The 21619-nt window shown below is 60.6% G+C and overlaps 1 protein-coding gene across 4 annotated transcripts in view; it reads right to left on the bottom strand.

The window, feature by feature from the left end:
• Nucleotides 1-14285, bottom strand: part of ZBTB46 (zinc finger and BTB domain containing 46) — a 63712-nt gene extending 49427 nt beyond the window's left edge. For 2 of the 4 annotated variants that reach the window (XM_045053355.1, XM_045053357.1), the window contains exon 1: nt 14067-14285. The gene's annotated coding sequence lies outside the window, so the exon portion shown is untranslated. Of the gene's footprint in view, nt 1-8223; nt 10162-14066 lie in introns of those variants that run through there. The other 2 variants (XM_045053356.1, XM_006929577.5) reach the window with 2 other exon arrangements.
• Between the last annotated feature and the right edge of the window lie 7334 nt (nt 14286-21619).

Genomic DNA, 21619 nt, shown 5'->3' with positions numbered 1-21619 from the left:
CTTTCCCAGGTAAACACTCGTTACATGCTGAATACGCGACGGACTGAAGGACGCACAGGCAGCTGCTGACTGAAGGGTCATCGCCAGAACAGGAAGCAGACCAGGTGGGCAGCTGCAGCCAGGACCGCTCGGCCCCCAGCGATGGCTCAGCTTCCCTAACTCACAGGGACATCAACAACACAGCCAGTCCCGGAGCCGTCAACAAAGAGATCACCCTGGTCCCTGGCAACCCCATCAGTGGCCAGCCGAGCCCAACTGGGGGCACAGGCCAGGCTGCAGGGGCCCAAGGCAGGGGCATGTGATGAAGGCAGGAGGTCAAGGCGGGGCCGCCCTGGCCAGCAGTGGGCACCAGCATGGGGGCCACTTGGACCCACCAGGAGTCCGGGGCCATGGTGCAGAAGCCCTGTGGGAGGGGCAGGGTCTGAGCTGGGACTGGGGGGAGGAGGGGAGGTTTCAGGCATCCTGTGCCCCGTCTCTACACGTAAGGGAGATGGCCTCTCCCAGGGAAAGCCCCTCTGTCAAGTGCTGGGCTGGGACCAGCCCCAAGGCACGGTAAGAAATGAAACTCCCGATTCACAAGGAAAGACCTGGGTCTCAAGGGGAACTTACCAGGGGCCACTCAGGGCTGTGGGGCACGTGGCAGAGACACGAGGGGTCTCCAGGTCTGCCCTGCCGGCAGTGACCACAGCTGCAGGAAGCAGGCACGGGAGGTGCTGTCTCTCTGGGCAGCCAGTGGGCGGGCGGGGTCCTGCCCTTACAGCATGGGGTCAGGGGTGCCAGGTACCCCTGTATGACAAAGCCCTCGGGAATGAGCCACACAGGCCAGCCATCATCTACCTTCGTCACCAAGCCCGCCCCGCATACCTATCCCCAGGCCTGCTACAGAGGGTCCCGAGGCGGGTGACAACTTGAGGACGGTCTTGGCTGGGGTGCTAGGTGAGCCCCACAGCCAGCCTCAAAGTGAACCCCGTGACTTAATGCTAAAACTGTAAAGGTGTCTGGGCAAAGCCTAGAAGAAACCTGGTGAAACATACTAGACTCTGAGAAAAGATTTCCAAGAAAAAATCTGCATGAATGAAGCTGAAAAGATGAACACGAATTCACAAAAACCCAATGACGGTGGTCACGTGCAACCAGAGAACTGTAGGCCACGGGTCCTTCCGGAACACAGCCTGCAGCACACGGTGAGACAAAACACACGTCTTTGGCCAGTAATTCTACTTTTGGGAAATTCTACCCCAAGGAAATGACCCCAAATGCTAACTTGCTCAAAGATGTTGCTAGTGCCACTTATAACACCACGATGTAAGAAACTACTCAAATGCCCAAGCAGCCAAGGAAACCATGACGTTAAATCTGAACAAGGCCCAACTCAGAGGAACAATGAGAGGTTGTTCATGTTGGTGCTCAGGAGTTTACAACAAATAAACTGACGGAAAGAAGGGACAGCTGGGACCACAGACCCTAAGACGTCTGCTCAGATCCCCGCCCCCCCCCCCCTTGGCAAGTTGCTCATTTATAAAACTCAAAAGACCAAACACTTGCATGGGGCAGGATGAAACCATTCGAAATTAACGTTGCAGAGGAGGAACGCAGCATAAATATGAGAGAAACCCATGTTTCCCTTTCTTCCCTCCCACCTGGGCTGGGAGAGCCCCCGCGGAGCCCGGGCGGGACTTTCACAGATCCTTCCACCAGGACCGAGGACGGTCTGCCTCCTTGGCCCCCAGAACTGGGCCAATGTGAGCCACGGACTCCTCTAGGACCTTCCAAGCACCATGGGGCAGGGTCCCCCCGGAGGAGAACACACACTTCTCCCTCCTGCCGCCCCCCCCACCCCCGACCGCCTGGCATGGAGTGGCTGCCAAAGCCCTGGGACCCCAAGCCTGACTTCGAAGGAACAAAAGGAAACCCTCCTTGGGCCGTGAGCCCTCTGGCCGCACAGCTGTCACCTTCCCTGCTAGTATTTCCCTCTGTGCTCACACAGAGGGGATGGCGTGTGCCACCACCTCGCCGGCTCCCTTACACGCGGTGACATCTTTCACTGACTGACAGTCCGGGACAGAGGGCAAGCAGCTAAGTGACGTCTGTCACCACGATCTTGAGCAGGATGACACGAGTGGCAGGACACACACGCTGGCCTGCAAGCACGAGGGGCGAGCCGTCCGCCGTCCCCAGGCCCCGTCAGACCCCAAGCCTGCTGGTGTCAGAGGAGAGAGGCCACAGGACCCAAGCTGTGGCCTTCGCGTCTTCACAGCACTTGAGAAGCAGCACGTGAACAGCGACGGGTGAACCCACCCCCTGTGCTCCCCCCGCTCCGCCAAAATCCCCACGTTTTCTTCACGAGACCGGAGTTTGAGAACCAAGCCCACGTGGCTCGGCCACACACTGACTTCGTCCACGCCCGTGGCTCTGGCGGGCCAGCTCTTCCTCTTCGGACCCGGTGTCGGCTGTGGGCAAAAACCATTTATCTGGGAAGAAAACTAAGGCAAAAACAGCACGCGGCTCCAAACAAGCTGAGAAGCACACGTTAAAACATTCAAAAGGAAAGGCCTGCAAATGGCAAACTGAGGCCTGGAGACAACCCGCTGACGGAGAACTTTCTCACTAACAGGAAAATTCCAAACTCGGAGCCCCAAAAGCACACGTGTTTTTAAAAGCAGACACCAGGGGTGCCTGGGTGGCTCAGTGGGTTAAGCGTCTGACTTCAGCTCAGGTCATGATCTCATGGTTTGTGGGTTCGAGCCGCGCCTCGGGCTCTGTGCTGACAGCTCAGAGCCTGGAGCCTGCTTCGGATTCTGTGTCTCCCTCTCTCTCTGCCCCTCCCCTGCTCCCACTCTGTCTCTCTCTCTCAAAAATAAATAAATATTTTAAATTTTTTAATTAAAAAAAAAAAAGCAGTCACCAAAACGTAAAAACTACTGGGCTTTAAGATATGATGAGTTGAGCCTCCGATGTGGACATCATTCCTGCAGACGCTCCGCACGATGCACACGGCCCCTTGCGCCTGGTCCCAGACCCTCCCGGGGGCCAGTGGGGGGCTCCTTAAGGTCACAGGTGCAAGCAGCTACAGCAACAGCTCCGATCTTCAACCAACAAACGGTATAAGATAAACGTGAATGAGGTCCCCGAGGCACCACCGCAAGTGCCATCGAAGCCACCGACAGCGAACACACAACAGCCCGAGGGGAACCCGGATCCAGGCCGGCACGGCCGCCCCACAGCACAGCCCTTACAGGGAAACAGGGTCCGCAGAGCACCCTAACCCCACCCAGCCCGCGGCCCACAGCAAGACGCTGAGGGACACCAGCGAAATGGGAACCAGTGTGGCTACGTGACAAGGACGTTTTCGCCAGTTCTGTGCATGTTCGAAAACGCCCCGGGTCAGTAAGAATCAGGCGGTGGGGCCCACACAGCTTGTAGTTTAGGGAGAATAAGTGATCCCGCGATGCAGACGCAGACAGACTCTAAGGTGCTATGGGACCCGCAGGCCGCGGCTCTGGGGCTGCACAGGCACAGGCCCTCTTCTCCGGGTCGTCACTCACAGGGGACCGCGAGCGAGTATGAACAGAAGTGACAGCAGCAACCACCCCCCAGCGGCCCGCCTGGCGAGCGAAGCTCCTGGCTCATTAAACGACCTCCGAACCTCCTGGCGAGCGCAGGGTCAGTGTTCGAGGGACCGCGCCTTTGTGAGTGTGGACCGTACCCCACTAAACCACAACGGCCTCGTCCACGTCCCCGCAACACTCCTGCTCTCACGGCCACTACACGCTTAGCGTCGCAGACCCCGCCACTTCAGGGCACGACGATGCCCTCAGCTCCACGTTTTCTTTAGCACAAGACGGAGTTTTCTCCATTTCAAAGACTGCGTTTCAACAGCTGCTCCTTCGCTTTCCCGTGTATCTTACGGGAAGCGCTAAACCCATCCTGAAACGGTGCCACCAGCCTCACTCACTGCCTGGCTATGACCTGGTGGGGCAGCTGGGCACACGTGCATCCGCAGGGCACACCCAGGGCACACGTGCGTCCATTGGGGCACACAGGGCACACATGCATCCACCGGGGCACACACAGGGCACACGTGCATCCGCAGGGCACACACAGGGCACACGGGCACCCATCAGGGCACACACAGGGCACACGTGCTTCCACAGGGCACACACAGGGCACACGTGCGTCCACTGGGGCACACACAGGGCACACGTGCATCCACAGGGCACACACAGGGCACACACAGGGCACACGTGCATCCACCGGGGCACACACAAGGCACACATGGGTCCACCGGGGCACACACAGGGCACACATGCATCCGCAGGGCACACACAGGGCACACATGCGTCCTTAGGGCACACACAGGGCACACGTGCACCCATCGGGGCACACACAGGGCAGACGTGCTTCCACAGGGCACACACAGGGCACATGTGCATCCATCGGGGCACACAAAGGGCACACGTGCATCCACAGGGCACACACAGGGCACACATGCTTCTGCAGGGCACACACAGGCCACACGTGCTTCTGCAGGGCACACACAGGGCACACGTGCACCCATCGGGGCACACACAGGGCAGACGTGCTTCCACAGGGCACACACAGGGCACACGTGCACCCATCAGGGCACACACAGGGCACACATGCTTTTGCAGGGCACACACAGGCCACACATACTTCTGCAGGGCACACACAGGGCACACGTGCATCCACCGGGGCACACACAGGCCACACGTGTGTCCATCGGGGCACACACAGGGCACACGTGCACCCATCAGGGCACACACAGGGCACACGTGCATCCACCGGGGCACACACAGGGCACACGTGCATCCACAGGGCACACACAGGGCACACGTGCATCCACCGGGACACACACAAGGCACACGTGCGTCCACCGGGGCACACACAGGGCACACATGCATCCGCAGGGCACACACAGGGCACACATGCGTCCTCAGGGCACACACAGGGCACACGTGCACCCATCGGGGCACACACAGGGCAGACGTGCTTCCACAGGGCACTCACAGGGCACACATGCTTCTGCAGGGCACACACAGGCCACACGTGCTTCTGCAGGGCACACACAGGGCACACGTGCACCCATCGGGGCACACACAGGGCAGACGTGCTTCCACAGGGCACACACAGGGCACACGTGCATCCACAAGGCACACACAGGGCACACATGCTTCTGCAGGGCACACACAGGCCACACGTACTTCTGCAGGGCACACACAGGGCACACGTGCATCCACCGGGGCACACACAGGCCACACGTGTGTCCATCGGGGCACACACAGGGCACACGTGCATCCATTGGGGCACACACAGGGCACACGTGCATCCATTGGGGCACACACAGGGCAAACGTGCTTCTGCAGGGCATACGCAGGGCACACGTGTGTCCGCAGGGCACATGTGCATCCACCGGGGCACACACAGGGCACACGTGCATCCACCGGGGCACACACAGGGCACACGTGCACCCATCGGGGCACACACAGGGCACACGTGCACCCATCAGGGCACACACAGGGCACATGTACATCCATTGGGGCACACACAGGGCACACCTGCGTCCACCGGGGCACACACAGGGCACACATGCATCCGCAGGGCACACACAGGGCACATGTGTATCCACAGGGCACACGTGCATCCATCGGGGCACACACAGGGCACACGTGCGTCCATCGGGGCACACACAGGGCACATGTGCATCTACCAGGGCACACACAGGGCACACGTGCACCCATCGGGGCACACACAGGGCACACGTGCATCCACCGGGGCACACACAGGGCACATGTGCATCCGCAGGGCACAAACAGGGCACACGTGCTTCCGCAGGGCACACACAGGCCACACATGCGTCCATCGGGGCACACACAGGGCACACGTGCATCCATTGGGGCACACACAGGGCACACGTGTGTCCATCAGGGCACACACAGGGCATACGTGCATCCACAGGGCACACACCGGGCACACGTGCATCCACAGGGCACACACCGGGCACACGTGCATCCACTGGGGCACACACAGGGCACACGTGCATCCAGCACTTTCTCTGCAGCAGCAGCAGAGTACCCCCCACCCCCAGCCCCACTGAGTACCCTTCACTCCGCCCTACTCACCACCACGCAGAACCTGGTCCCGGTAGCCTCCCCGGGCACCTGTCCGGGGAAGGGGGTCACCATCTGTGTCTCAGAGGCCCGTCTGTCTGTCTTTGTCACCTCCCCTTCAGGACATGCACTTCAGCAAAGCAAGGGCCTTGCTGGCAGCTGAGAGCCCTGCATGTGGCAGGCATGGGGCTGGGCCTGCTGCACAGGCCACCTCTGCTGTGCCATCCGGGAATCAGCGGCTGGAGAGGTGATGCCTGGTGACCGGAGAACCTTCACTAACGCAGGATTGAGAAGCACACGTGCAAATGTGCAAATACAAGCTACGGTAAATCACATCCCACACGTTCAGGCCTAACCCCCCCCCTCCCCCCGCCCAGTCCTGTGAATGTGACCTTGTTTGGAAACAGGGTCTTTGCAGATCTAATCAAGTTAAGGTGAGGTCATCATAGCAGATGTTGATTCAATGTAACTGATGCCCTCTCAAGAATAAGGAAATCCCAGGGTGCCTGGGTGGCTCAGTCAGTTAAGTATGACTTTGGCTCGTGGTTCGTGGGTTAAGCCCCATGTCGGGCTCTGTGCTGACAGCTCAGAGCCTGGAGCCTGCTTCGGATTCTGTGTCTCCCTCTCTCTGCCCCTCCCCCCTCTCAGAAATAAATAAAACATTAAAAAAATATTAAAAAATTGTTTTAAAAGAATAAGGAAATTCAGGAGTAGCTGGCAGGCTCAGTTGGAGGGGCATGTGACTCTTGGTCTCGGGGTCATGAGTTCAAGCCCCAAGTTGGGTATACAGATTACTTAAAAAAAAAATTTTAAGGGGCTCAGCTAGTTAAGCATCCGACTTCGGCTCAAGTCATGATCTCACAGTTTGTGAGTTTGATCCCTACGTGGGGCTCGGTGCTGACAGCGCAGAACCTGCTTGGGACCCTCCGTTCCCCTCTCTTTCTGCCCCTCCCCAGCTTGTTCTCTCTCCGTGTCTCAAAAATAAATAAACATTACAAAATTTTAACAAAAAATTAATAAAACAAAGTAAGAAGGAAATCTAGACACAAAGGGGAGGAGACCATGAGAACACACAGAAGAGACTGGCATGATGCATCCAGAGGCCAAGGAGCACCCAGGATTGCCAACAGATGGGTCCTCCCCTGCAGCCTTTGCAGACAGTGTGGCCCCGCGCACATTCTGATTTGGGGCTCCTGGTCTCCAGAACCATGAGAGAATGAATCTCCATTGTGTAGAAACCAGGTCTGTGGTGTTTTGTCACGACAGTCCCAGAAACTCATACAACAGCAACCTAACTTAGAGTACTGCTCCCAGTCAGATGATCACAAAGGCCGTCTGAGATGGGGCGTGAGTGGTTCCGCACCTCCTGTGTGTCCCATGCGCCAGCACCCACCCCATCCATACAGTCCGCCCCTTCACCCAGGAAAGCCACGCGGCAAAGGTGCCGGCGTTCAGAACCCAGAACCCAGGCAGGGGTGGCCGTTCAACAGCTCAGTGGCCCTTGCCCCTGCCACTGGGTGGAAGCACCGGACCTTTCCCGTGGGCTGTGGGTGGAGACAAGGGGAGAGCGCAGCACGCGCTCTTCTGAGTGACGAGTGAGGTGTGGTGTGTGGGCTGCTCTGGAGGCACAGAGCGGAAGGCAGCTGTGCAGAGAAGGGTGGACCCCCAGGGGTGGCCCGCACACCACAGCAACACCAAGGGCAGCTCCAGAACAGCTCCTGGGCAAATCTGTGTCTGCACTGAGAGTCACGTGCTCGCTTTAGTGGGCACCCAAAAAGGGTAACCGACATCAAACGCACGATTTCGTGGATATTCTTGCTTAAAACAAGACAAATATCGGCTTAAGTAAAAAGCAAGAGGATTGTGAATGATCTTGAGCAGGTGTGGGCAGTGCACCGGGAGGCTGCCGTGCTGGTGCTCCGTCCGCTCTCCCTGCGCAAGGACGGCATGCCTACTGGTCCCAGGAGAGAAGACAGCAAGACACATCTGGCCTCTGACCGAGCCCCCGACCTCTGTGCTGGACACAGTGAAGGCGTGCTTCTCAGTGCTGACCCCTTCCCAACCTGCTCCTCGGGCCCCGAGTGCACACACACACCTTGGAAATACTCGTGGCTCTCTCCATCGGGAGAACTCTGTAGTACTGCGGGCAACCTTGCCAGCCGCCCTCTGCCCCATCAGCAAGGCCAGCTGGGTCTCCACCGTGCCGAAGACAGCAAAGCAGCACCAGCAGTCCGGAAGCCAGAGCAGAGGAGATGCCAACAGGTTCAGAAGACCACCTATCCACTCCTCAGATGTTCACTACGTTGCCCAACCAAGTTCAGCGGGCAAGAGTCAAACCAACTTTTCTCTCTCTCTTTTTCTTAAGTGTATTTACTCATTTAAGTAGCCTCTACACCCAACATGGGGCTCGAACTCACGACCCCAAGATGAAGAGTTGAATGCTCCGCCAACTTTAATTCAAAGGGGCGCCCAAAGACAGTGTCACGTTTTCACTCCTTGTTCTGGTCTCATTCTGCCAAAACAAGAAAAGAAAATGAGAAAGCCGAGCCTACTCAGTATTAAAAATCACTTTGTTCGGCCTCCCAGTGGGCCACACAGATGTGTGGTTACTGCCCCAGTGCACAGTGTCTGCTAAGGAGCTCTGAAAAGTTCTTCAAGCTACTCTGAGGTTGGAGGAAAAAAAGCCTTCACACAAAACGAAACAAAAACAACGAAACGATACAGAAACGTGTTTCTGTATCGCCACAGGCGATGGAAAACCAACACATCCCCATGGAAAGGCCTGTAAACTTCCACTTCCAAAGTTGCCCACGTACGACCAAGAGCAAAAACGGAAAGGTAGTCTGTGACAAGCTGAGCGGAATTACCGAACCGCACGGGGCGACATGACTCAGAAACGTCCCCCTGGCTTCAGGCGAGGGCCTTGTCCAGTGCCCACCCGTGCGCCCTTCCACGTCCTGACTCCTTCGGGCTCTCTTGACAAATAATCACAGCACAGGCACCTCTGCGTGGTTACAGAAAACACCCTGCGGCCGGCCCCAAGCGCTCAGCAACTGCGAGTCCAGTCTGCAAGGACTCACATCCCCAACTCTCTCTCATCTCAGAAGGTCGCCCAGGAAAAGTGCCACCTCTAACGACTCAGAAGCGGATGGAGGAAGCAGGACGGAGAGGCACCCAAACGGGGAGCATGAAGAGCTCGCACCAGCCGCCACCGCAGGGCCCGGAGGGCAGGGCGCCTGGGAGGGAAGGGGCACCCGGCTGAGTCCCCAGAGTCCCAAGGCGCTGCAAATATCCTGCCGTCCGCCGGAGGCTGCGCGGGAAGCGGCCCGCATACCAAGGAGCTCTCTGGCAGCAGGAGGAGAACGCACAAGGCCTCCACCTGGGAGCCCTGGGACTCCGGCCACCGACCCTGGGCTCAGGCCCGCCCAGACCCGCAGCCTCCAGGGTCCAGGGCCCAGACCCAAACACGCCATCTGGGAAACACCGGGCGGCGCCGACCTCCCTGCACACACGTGGAGAAGCAGGAGGGCAGGGAGCCAGAGACACTCAACCCCAGGGCCTGAGGCGGCACCTGCCGGGCCCCAGCGCCCCACCCCCTCCCGGGGCAACGAGGGCATGCGGGGTGGGTCTATGCATCAGACCCACCGGGAAGGGGAGCGTCTGACCCGACAAGGTGTGGGCAGGCTCCTCGTGGGGCACGGGGCCACCACCAGGCCTGCAGCCGGTCTGCCGTTTGAGGAGGGCCTGTGTGCCCGTGAACCTGTGGGTGACCCTGGGCCAGCTGCTACCTTCTGTACCAGCGTGTTCTCTGTCTCTAAATGAAACTGAGTAATTTCTGCTTCTCTCAAAATTTCCTAAGCTGACTTAAAGCTTCTGAAATAAAAGGATAATGGCACTCAGAAGCTTTACTACTTTCGGGGCACCTGGGTGGCTCAGTCGGTTAAGCATCTGACTTCAGCTTAGGTCACAGCTTGTGAGTTCGAGCCCCGCATCAGGCTCGGAGCCTGGCTCAGATTGTGTCTCCCTCTATCTCTGTCCCTCCCCTCCTCATGCTCTGTTACTGTCTCTCTCAAAAATAAGTAAACATTTAAAAAAAAAAAAAAAGAAGTTTTACTACTTTAAATGGGATGGGATGAGAAAAGAAACGTTTTTAAGATTCAAACAGGGCCAGGGGCACTTGGGTGGCTCAGTACGTCCAGCATCAGACTCCCGGTTTCAGCTCAGCTCACGATCTCACAGATTCATGGGTTCAAGCCCCGAGTCAGGCTGTGTGCTGACAGGTCAGAGCCTGGAGCCTGCTTGGGATTTTCTGTCTCCCTCTCTCTCTGCCCCTCCCACTCCCAATCTCTCTCTCTCAAAATAAATAAGTAAACATTAAAAAAAAGAAAAAACTTTGGGAGTGTCTCTCTAATGTGACTCAAAAGCACACCTGTCAACACACAAAGTTCAAAACTGCGTGAACATTATTTCTCACTTTTCTAGTCTAAAATACCTACCTTAGCGAGTTTTAAGTCCAAATAATGATGTTTTAAAATACTCAGTAATTTTTAAATCTGAATATGACTTAAATAGCATTATTGATAAGAAATTTAACAGAAAACTTTGCATAAATCATACTAGGATCAAATTTAACTGGCCTGGTTTCTCTTTACCCTTTAACAGAAAAACTTTCTAGTTTGTTAGGAAAGGTTATCTCTGTTTTCTATGACTTTTTCATCTACAAATAACATCCCAGGCCACATTCTGCCATCACTAGCAAACCAGAACACAAAGCCTGGGTCTGCACATGTAAGACGCAAAGTGTTCAGGCCGGAATGGCAGAAAAGAGGGAACCCTTCCCTAACCTCATGGCGTGAGGCCCAGCCATACAGGCCACGCACAGCCAGAGCTGGGGGCCGAAGGCATCAGAACCACAATCAGGATGACACAGTATTTCAAACGCTTAAATCAGCCTTGTGGCCTCAACAGAGATTTTTAATCATCCACTCATTCTTAGCAGCCAGCCCACTAAAGGAAACTGGTAGCAATGTTTTATCAGGGGAGGGGACAGATACACAGGGGAATTCTGGGCAATGTGCCATCACTCAACAGACTTTAAGGTAAATTACGTTAGGTCAGAGGAAATAAAAAGTCTATGCATTTTTTTAATGTTTATTTATTTTTGAGACAGAAAGAGAGAGAGAGAGAGAGAGAGAGAGAGAGAGAGAGGGAATGAGAATCAATGGGGGGAGGGGCAGAGAGAGAAAGGGAGACACAAAATCCGAAGCAGGCTCAAGGCTCTGGGCTGTCAGCACAGACCCCGACCCGGGGCTCAAACCCACGAACGGTAAGATCATGACCTGAGCTGACGTCAGACGCTTAACTGACTGAGCCCCCCAGGCGCCCCAAAAGCCTATATTTTTATGAGAACATGGGTCAGGAAGGTATGCCAACTCCCAGAATGGACTGCCGTGGCAGGTGCTGTGCTGCAAGGTGTGAGGAGGACAGGAGGGACGGAGGCTTCTAGAACCTTCCCCTCACCTTAACACAGCAGCCAAGAAGGCACCTGGGCACATGACGTGTCAGCAAAGGAAGGAATTAGCTCAGGTGACCGGGCGCTCTTCTAAGCACCGTGCACTAAGTGGGTCTCCTCAGCTCGTACAGGCCGGTCTAAGACCTCTGGTAGAGAACAAAGCAGGAGGGCCACACAGCTGTCCCAGAAACACATACCACAGGGACAGTGTGGCCCAATTTCTTTTAATTTGAAAAGCCCCATATACGGATAACGTTGGAAAGTTCGCTCTCTTAAAAGTTAATTTCGTGTAACATGTTTGTAAATAACACACCCTCTGACAGCGAAAGGGCGTCGGGCCTAAGCATTTCCTCTAAACCAGGAGTGATCTTGCCCTTTCCAGGGTCTGCGTTGCCCTTTCTGTGCTCATGCGTGACGGAGGAGCACGGGTGTCACCGGGACGAGGGCATCACCGGGCCCTGGATAACTGAGTGGGGACACAGAGCGTCAAAGAGGGTGGTGCCCCTCTAGGCGGCAGTCACCTGAGCCCAGAAGGCGGACATCACCGGGGTCTGAGCACAGGAACGAGGCGTTTTCAGAGAGAAAACAGGCAAACCTGAACAGAAATGGTCTCATCAAAACGAAACTCTTATATCCAAGATGATGTCAACGAGGGGCTTAATAAAATGCCTTCCCTAAGGCTGGTCTCCAGGAAAGGCCCAAAGTGAGGACCTTCCACTATCTTCTAAAGAAAACTCACAATAACCACCCCCGTCCCTCCTTCAGCAGAGAATATGAAGATGACAACTAACTTTATAGGGGACACAGGGCTTAGATCTCAGTAACTTCTGCCTCAGCATGCCTATCATTCACTTAATTCTTTCTGGAATAACAAGGCACCCCACAGTTTTCAGTGCAAAATATCTAAAACTACCATAAAATAAACCAAATGAAAGGACTCCATTATGATAAAATACTACTGTTTACTTCATTATTCATGTGAAAAACCCTCCTCTAAATTTCTTTCTGAGGAACGAGCTATTTTCCATTCCTGCAGAGTGGAAATATTGCCTTGTACAGGCAGCGAGCGGGCCAGCCACACAGTGAATCCACAAGTCTGTTACCCACACGGAAAGTTAGCTTTGATAATAAATCCAACAGGAAAGATTCTACAACTGACCCGATTAAGCTGCACGCGAGCACTCCGCGCACAGGTGTCCTCGCCCAGCAGTTTGCAAAACGCGTTGCCTAATTAGCATTTCTTTAAACAATGCTGATAACAATCTTGCCACCGTAATCCTCCACAAATGCGTAGCTGAGATTGTAGCCCGGAAGGCGCGAGGAAATTCGCCGTGAATCTCAGTCAAACTTTCTTTTGTTTATATTTCTCGGTGTCAGAAAATATCTGTTCTTTACCCCTTTGGGCTTGTACCCAGGCTCCTCGGTCCAGCCCTATTGTGCGCGGTCCGTTACACCTACAAATAATAAATTTGTTACCGGGGCCAGGGGAACCCCAACTAGCCACAGCCCTCCTCCTGGCGCAGAAAATTCCCCATTTGCCATCGGATTGAGTTGTCAGACAGTGACTCGTGCTACCCTGTGAAACTGACATGTCTATTTACGGAGAAACAAAGACACCGCTCGCGGCGGACCCGGCTCCCTCCGCGCGCCCCGTCCGCTCCGCGCGCCCCTGGCCGCTCCGCGCGCCCCGTCTCCTCCGCGCTCCTCTGGCCACCCGGCCCCGAGGCCCCTGCGCCCTGGTTCATCCAGCAATTAAAATGGAGACGAGGCCGGTGGCCGGCGTCAGGGGGAGACAATGACCCCAAAGGCCTGGTGGGGCGCGGGGACCCGCCTGCGCCCACCTCCCGCAGTTCCGACTCTTGGCAAACTCGGCGCGGGCGGGTCCGGGTGCGGCTCGGCGGCGCGGGCGGGGGGCGCGCGGGACGGCGCGGGCGGGGGGCGCCAGGACGCCCCTGGGCTGCCTCCTGGGGCCGGGCGTTGACGCAGCAGAAATTACCAGCTGGAAAATTCCCCTTTTGGAGGTGACGGGGGAGGGATCGCGGCGGCAGCGGCAGGAGGCGCGGAGGGCGAGGGGCGCCGGGCAGCCCCGCCGCCGCCGCCGCCGCTGCCGCCGCCGCCGCCGCCGCCTCCGCGCGCAGCCCCGCGGGGACCCCGCACCGCCCCCGCCCGCCCCGCCCCGAGCCGCCCGAGCTTCAGGATCGGCGGGGGCCGGGCTGGGTCGCCGCCGCCGCCCCCGAAGCCGCAGCCGGGGCGCGCCGATCGCCGCCAGGAGGGCGCCCCCGCGGGGCGGGGCGCAGTGGGGCGCGGGGCAGCAGGCGGCGGGGGCGCGCCCCGGCTCGGAGCTGCCCGGCCTCGGAGCGGCCCTGGCCGGGCCCGGCCGCGATGCGCCGGCCCGGCCGCGCGGACAATGAGCCGGCGCCGCTTACCTGTGACCCCATGGGGCGCGGGCGAGGGCGGGCGCCGCGGCCGCCGGACCGGCGCCGGTGATCGCCGCCGCCGCCAGGCGAGCGCTGCGTCCGGGCGGGTCCGAGCTGCGCGCTCGCCTCGGCTGCTCCGTCCGTCTGTCCGTCCGTCCGTCCGTCAGGCCGGCGCGCGCCCCCGCGCCCGCTCCAACCCCGCGGCCCCCGCCGCCCGCGCGCGCGCCCCGCCTGCGGACCCTGACCCCGCCCCCCGGCGCGCGCCCGGCCGCTGCTGATTGGCCCGAGCGGCGCCCGGGCCGCGGCCACCGCCCCGGGCCCCGCCCCCGCCGGCCCGGCCGCCGGCCCCGCCCCTCGCTGGGCCCCGGGCTCGGCGCCGCGGGGCGGGAGGGGGCCGCGGCGGGGGTCGGCTCCTCCGGGCCCCCCCCGCCCGCCCCGTGGGCGGCCGGACAGCGGAAGTGCGGGCTGGAGCTCGCTGGGCATTGTGGGAAGCCCCCTCCCCTGGGTTGGCGGGGGGCGGGGGCGGCGCGGCGTGGGGGTCTCGGAGCGCCGGTGCGGGTGCCCGCGGGGGGCAGAGCGGCGGGCCGAGCACCGCGGCGGGAGATGGGGCTCGGGGACTAGGGCCCCCCCCCTCCCGCCCCTTCCTCCCCGGCGCGGCCCACGCGCCCCTTCCTCGGGGGCGCGCGGGTCCCCGGGCCACAGGCTGTCCCCACGACCCGATGCGCAGTCCCGCCGCGCGCGTCTCGCAAACTTCGCGACTTCCCCGCCTGCTCAGGAGGCGGTGCGGACCTCGCGCGGTGCGGAGAGAAAGCGCTGTCGCGGCGGCGCTGGGGCGCGCGGCTGGAGAGGGCCTGTGGCCGCGCGCTCGCGCCGTCGGGGGACCTCGGCGCTCCCGGGGAGAGGGGCACCTCGGGGCGCGGGCCACGCGACGGCCCCCGCCCCCGGGGGCTTGGGTTCGGCCAACTTAGGAGCGCCGGCGGCTGGGCGCGCGGGGTCCTTCCCGCCGCGTCGTGCGTCCCGCGCGGGTGCGGCCCCCGGGGAAGGGGCGAAGGAGCGGGAAACAAGCCGCCTGGGGCGCCGGCCCCCTCACCCCCTTCCACGACCTGGAGTCGTGCTGCCCGGGATGGGCCCTGCGCCTCCCTTCTCGCCCCCGCTGTCGTCGAGCCGAGCCCTCGGGCGGGCTGAATGGGAAGCGTGGCCCCACATTCCTGGCTGGCCTGTGCGGGGGCAAAGGCCACCTCGCTTCCTCCCGCGGGCGCGGCGGTGGGAAGGGAGGTGAGCCTGTGGCTAGCCAGCCGCGCAGAGGAGTGGAGCACGACCCGGCCATCCAATGGCGAGGCTCCGCGCGGGCCGTCTGCGCCCTGCCTCCCTGCGGGGCCCGGGCCGAGCGCCGCGGAATTCCTCGGGAGGTGGGAGGCGGCGGGCCATTATGGATGCTTTCTCAGGATGTGTAAGGAGGCATTCACTGGGCTGCAGCGGGAGGGCAGGCGGCGGGGGAAATTCTCCTTGAGTGCACAAGGGCGAGCCGCGGTCTGGCAGCCAGCGATGAAAGGCCCGGACACTCCCTCACTTCTAGCCGGCGCCTGGAAATGGCTGTGCAGACACCCTCGCCGCACTCCCTTCCCGCTGCCTGGTCTGGCGCTGCCGGCCCGCGAGCCCCCTCCCAAGCCTTTCTGTGGAGGACCCTCGCAGTCACATCCTCCTGGTCTGGAACAGCAGGCCCCAGTTTCCTCAGCCAGGAAGTGAAGGTTGGACACAGTGGCCCTGGGAAGAAGCGGGTGCCTCTAGGCCTCCGGGAGAGTCCAGCGGGTCACCTGCCTCCTCCCTTCGAGAGGACAGGGGGCGCTCTCGGCAGGAGTCTCCCCACCTGCCTGCCTAGAGCACCCGTGTAGCCCACGGTGGAAAGGGGGCCAAACGGATTAGGACCAGACCCCTGGTGCCTGCCCTCCTCTCGGAGAGCCCAGTCTCTCCCGAGATGTCTCAGTCCCCTAAGACGCTCCGCAAAGAGAACAGCCTTGCGGAGTTGTCACATCCGCTGTGGGTGCGGGAATGAGAGCCGCAAAGCCTACCTCAGTCAGAGCACACAGTGGTGCTCAGTCATTGCTCAGCAGGCCTGCCCCCAAGAACTGAGCCCTTGTCTCACCAGGACCAGAGCCCATCACAGCCCAGGGCTTCTGCTCCCGACAGAAAGGCTTGCTGAGTTCTGGAATAAGCCCCTCTCTCTCCACCACTCCCCTACCCTGCCTCAAGGTTACCTGTCTCCTGCATTCCAGCGATGGGACTTAAAGTCCCATCTTTTCTGCTCCAAGAACTAACAGAAGGGCAAGCAGCCTGAAGAGGAAGCCAATAACACCAAAAAGGCAGAAGTGAGAACAGTCCCAGCGATGCTTGATCAAGCCATACCTGAAGCCTGACTACCTCCAGATGGGTATTGTTCTGTGAACTAATAACCCCTTTATATTTACACACACACAAAGAAACCAACGGCCAACAGCAACAGCTGTGGCCTCTCAGCAGAGCCAGGAGGAAAAGGGGATGATGTAGCTGGACTCCTTGGAGCCACATCGGTGCATCTGCTTCGATGGGGAGATACTAGCTGCATGGCCCCAGGAACCCCACATTCATCAGTGCCCAGTGTTGGCTAAGCCGCTGCCAGGATTGGATTCACAGTGGGCAGATGCCAGGCTGGGTTGCAAAGCCTCCTCTCTTCCTTGGATCCCCCGGACATCTGTGCAGATGACGTGCCCTGCCCCTCACTGCTGAGGCGTGGCACTGACTCGAGGCAGTTCCTGCTACCTGACAATCAGCTGGCCTCTCACTGTCTGCGAACAGATGGCCTTTCTGAGGGCAGCTTCACCGTGGAAGCAGCTCTGAGAACAGGTGAGGACCAAGGGTATGACCTCAGCAACACTTCGGGGTCAGTGTCTCGCAGACGGGTGTCTGAGAGGGTGCAGGGGATACGGTGCCTGAGGACACTGGTGAGCTGAATGTGGTCCCTGCCCTGGCTAAGCTGGTAGACGAGACAGGTTAAGAAATGGCCGGTCGAGGGGCACCTGGGTGGCTCAGTCAGTTAATCATCCAACTCAGTTTCTGCTCAGATCACGATCTCACGGTTTGTGGGTTCCAGCCCCGCATCGGGCTCTGTGGTGACAGCTCAGAGCCTGCTTGGGATTCTGTCTCCCTCTCTCTCTCTGCCCCCACCTTCAACAAACAAACAAACAAACAAACTTGAAAGAAAGAAAGAAAGAAAGAAAGAAAGAAAGAAAGAAAGAAAGAAAGAAAGAAAGAAAGAAAGAGAGAAGTGGATGGTTGAGGCTCTGCACTCCCTGGTCATTGCAAGCTGGTCATTCTGGAAATTCACCCCTAGCCACATGTGTGAGCTTGTCAGCAGCCTGCCCGAGAGACGTGTCAAGGCTTGTGACAGTCTGGGGGCCTGGGAAGAATGAGCAGCGGCAGGCCAGGGTAGGGGGCTTGAGGGCCAAAGCGCTAGAAGGCAGTGGGGCCCACAGATGTGCTTGCTGACGGCAGTCCCCCCAAAACATGCTGCCCCCGCCCTCGCACCTTTGAAGGACAGACTCGGCTCGGCGGGGTCCCCATGAGGTCCTGGCGCTAACCCCTGCACCAGGTGTTCGGCCAGCCCCCGCCCTGTCCTCCACCCCCACGGTGAGGCTTCAGGAGGGCAGAGCCGCTGGCAGGGGTCCAGCCTCATGCCAGGTGCTCTGATGCCACCACGGGAGCAGGGCCCTGCCGCCCACGGGCTTGCTCCCGTGCGGCACAGCCCAGGGGGAGCCGTGGGGAAGACAGGAGGAGCAACAGACATCCCCCGCACCTTCCTTCCGGAGCCCCCGTGTTCCCCCCTTGCCAGGCCCTCACCGCCACACCGCCTTCCCCCAGGCAGCGTCCCCACCCCCGTGCTCCCCCAGCTGGGTTTTCTGAGCTGACTTCAGTCGGAGAACTTGTCTGTTTATTCTCCGACCGGTGGTGTTGCTCTGCCATCCCCATGGCAACAGCCCTGGGAGTCCTGCCCCCTCCCGGGGAGCTGCCCGGAACCTGCCCCTGCCCTCTCCCAGCCCCTGCTGGAAGCAGGACCCGACCGGGAGGCAGAGGGGCTGAGGGCAGGGCGGGCCTGAGGATGCTGGGGCTGCCCCGCGGGACCCGCCCCTGCACGTCACCCCGGGTGGACCGGCCGAGGCGAGGCGGCTCCAGGCTGCAGCACGGCACCGCCCCGCCCACGTCTGTGGCCAGCTGGCCCTGCTCTCCTGCTGGGCCTCCCCGAGACCACCCTCCAGAGTCGCTCGGGGCCAGGGGCTACCTGCCAACCCCACGGCTGCCCCACCCCAGCTGTCCTCCGGGCCGGCGCCCCTGCCAAGCCCCAACCGCCCGTCCAGCTGCCACCGCCAACTGCCGCCCCGTCTCCGTTCCAAGCGCTCACCCCCAGCCGTCCCTCCGAAGTGCCGCTGACAAGCGCCAGCACCCTTCCTTCCTGAGCCGCCGCTCCCACCAGCACCCTCAGGCCCCAGCACAGGGGCTGTGCCCCCAGACCTGCCCTCCGGGACCGAGGCTGGGCCACACCTGCTGTGTTCCCCGGGAGGAGCTGGTGTCAGAGAACAGAGGCGGAAAGCTGGAGACGCGTCTGGGGGCCAAGGGCCTGGCAGGCAGAGGGGAAAGGGCGGGAAGAGAATGGAACAGAAGTGGGGGGGGGGGGGTAGACAGAACACAGCTACCATCTAGTGCCAGCTGCACGGCCGGGCCAGCACAGGGGTGGGACGGCAGCTGGGGCGTGGCCTGGGCAGCCCCAGGGGACGGTGGGGAGTGCTGGGGCCTGTCCTCAGGGGGTCGGGGACGGCTCGGCCTGACCACCGACTTTGCCCTGGCCTGGCAACGGTCAGAGGGCATTTTGCCTCCCTCTCCCCCCAGGTCTGTCTCTGGGGCCCACCAGCCTTCCACAGACCCAGGTGGGCCCAGTTCTGGGGTCTCAGCTGTCCAAAGCCCGCCTGAGCTCAGAGGGGTAGCACTGGGCTCCCTCCCGTGTTACCACCCCAGCGCCCTCCACCAGCCCAGGTCCCTTTATCATCTGACCCCCGGCCACCTCTGCGGGTCCAGTCCTTCGTCTTTCTGTCCCTCCTCTTCCTTTTACCTCCTGTCCCCTATTCATCCTGGGGTCCCCGTGGTGGCATCCTGTCCTCCGGGGATGCTTCCCTGATCCCCACCCCACATGGGGTTTCCACAGCCCTTGCTCCCCGGGGGCCACGGCAAGCTGCGTCCGTGAACTGGTCCCTGCCCGGCGGAGCCAGGAGGCAGCGCTACCCGCTGCGGGTGCGGGCTTGGGGCTGAAATTCCATCTCAGGCGGGCTCTGGAAACCCAGCCTCGGGGAACCAGCCAGTCAGCTCTGGAGCAGGGCAAGGGGGCCAGGCGCCCCAGTCTCCACCGGAGGAACGCAGCTGCTCCCTAGGGCCACAGCCACCAAGGCTCACGTTGCAAAGGCTGGCGATGGCTGCAGATAGTCACGGCAGGTGAAAGGGACACCTGGCCCCCTCCCCCCCAGTGTCCCATCCAGGAGCGGCGAGGCCAGGACACGGTGGGGGAGGCACTGGGGAGCCATGTCAGCCGCAGCCTGGCCGGGTTCTGTCCTGGCCGGAAAGGAGGAGACGAGGGCCCCCTTCCCGAGCGCCTACTCTGTGCCCCGTGGGGGCGGCGAGGGAGTCTTCGCCCAGGGTCACCTGGCCCTCCTGGGCTAGCAGCCGGGAGGAGGAGGAAACAGAGGCGGCCGAGGGTCCCCCACCCCACCCCGAGGCCTGCCGGACGAAGGGCTCTACCCTCCGGGGACAAGTATGTGCCTCTCCACTCCCGCTGGAGGAGTGTCTTCTGGAGTCCGCGTGCTGGCCGTGGAGAGGCCCCAACCCTGAGCAGTGGCGGCCCCCGGCCTCAACGCCCCCCTCCCTCATTCACTTGTCGGGCAACGTTCGTGGAGCGCACGGAGCCTCCCGCACGCCAGCGGTGCTCTGTCTGGAGAGCGAGACGGAACTCACTGGTTGTGGGAGGAAGCCAGGTGATAACGCTCAGTCAAGAGGTCGGCAAGAGCGGGGCGCCTGGGCGGCTCGGTTGGTTAACTCTTGACCTCGGCGCAGGTCGCGACCTCGTCGTTCGTGAGTTTGAGCCCCACATCGGGCTCGGTGCCGACGGCGTGCAGCCTGCTTCGGATTCTCTCTCTCCACCCCCCCCCCAAAACAAATAAAAGAAAACTTCTGAGAGAGAGAGAGAGAGAGAGAGAGAGAGAGAGAGAGAGATCAGTGAGAGCGTGTCTGGTGACAGTGGGGACCTGGGAAGAGGGCATCTGGGAGAAATGGCTGATGCCCGGGCTGGGGTGGGAACCGCAGGCTGAGCGTGCGTGGAGCAGGTCTTGCCAGACACAAGTGCTCAGGAACCAACAGAGGGACGTGGGGGTGGCAAGGAAGACGGCCAGAGCCAGGTCCGACCAAGCGGCAAGTCAACCCAGTGCGGGGCTAGCACACGAAGCGAGAAGCCGGGACCCCGGAGCGCAAACACCCGGCGATGAAGAGCTACGTGTGGGAGACGGATCTTCCTGGACCCCGAGGGGTCGCGTGGGTTTCCCCTCCGGGAGGTGGGCGAACCCACACACACAGGCCGCGAGTGTAGACTGGGCCCGGAGAACCCCTTCTGAACGAGAGGATGGAGAAAGGGACACTTTACCGTGGAGAGCCCTGGCAGGCAGTGCCTTCACCAGGCGACAGGCGAACACCGTCAGGGGTGTCGTGGGACGTCGGGCACCCCGGGCACGGCGTGACGAGAAGGGCGCTCGCCTCTGTCGTATTCCTCCCAGAACCCATAACGTCGTGGTATAATCATGAGGAAATGCCTCGGGCGAGCCCGGATCCAAGAGCGTTCCACAAAACACCCGGCCGGTGCTCCTCAGGCCTGTCCGGGCCGTGCAGGCCAGGGGCGGCGTGAGGCAGCGTCACCGCCCAGAGTGGGGAGACGTGACAACTCTTCGTGTGCGGTATCCTGGGTGGGGTCTTGGGACAGAGGACACACACGGGGAAAACGGTAAACCCCGGGGAGAGTTTGGACTGCAGTTGAGAGAAAGGCACCAATGTGGCTCCTGGTGTTGACCGGCATGCCACGAGGTGTGGGGGCGGGAGGTTGAGGCGCCACGAGGTGTGAGTCGCCACGAGGTGTGAGGGGCGGGAGGTTGAGGCGCCACAAAGCGTGAGAGGCGAGAGGTTGAGGCACCGCGAGGTGTGAGGGGCGGGAGGTATGAGGCGCCACGAGGTGTGAGGCGCCACGAGGTGTGAGTCGCCACGAGGTGTGAGGGGCGAGAGGTTGAGGCGCCACAAGGTGTGAGGCGCCACAAGGTGTGAGTCGCCACGAGGTGTGAGGGGCGAGAGGTTGAGGCGCCACAAGGTGTGAGGGGCGGGAGGTGTGAGGTGCCACGAGGTGTGAGGTGCCACGAGGTGTGAGGTGCCACGAGGTGTGAGGGGCGGGAGGTTGAGGCGCCACAAGGTGTGAGGCGCCACAAGGTGTGAGTCGCCACGAGGTGTGA

This window comes from Felis catus, chromosome A3, assembly GCF_018350175.1.
Source record: "Felis catus isolate Fca126 chromosome A3, F.catus_Fca126_mat1.0, whole genome shotgun sequence".
Classification (NCBI taxonomy): domain Eukaryota; kingdom Metazoa; phylum Chordata; class Mammalia; order Carnivora; family Felidae; genus Felis; species Felis catus.
This window is presented reverse-complemented; position numbering and strand designations above follow the sequence as displayed.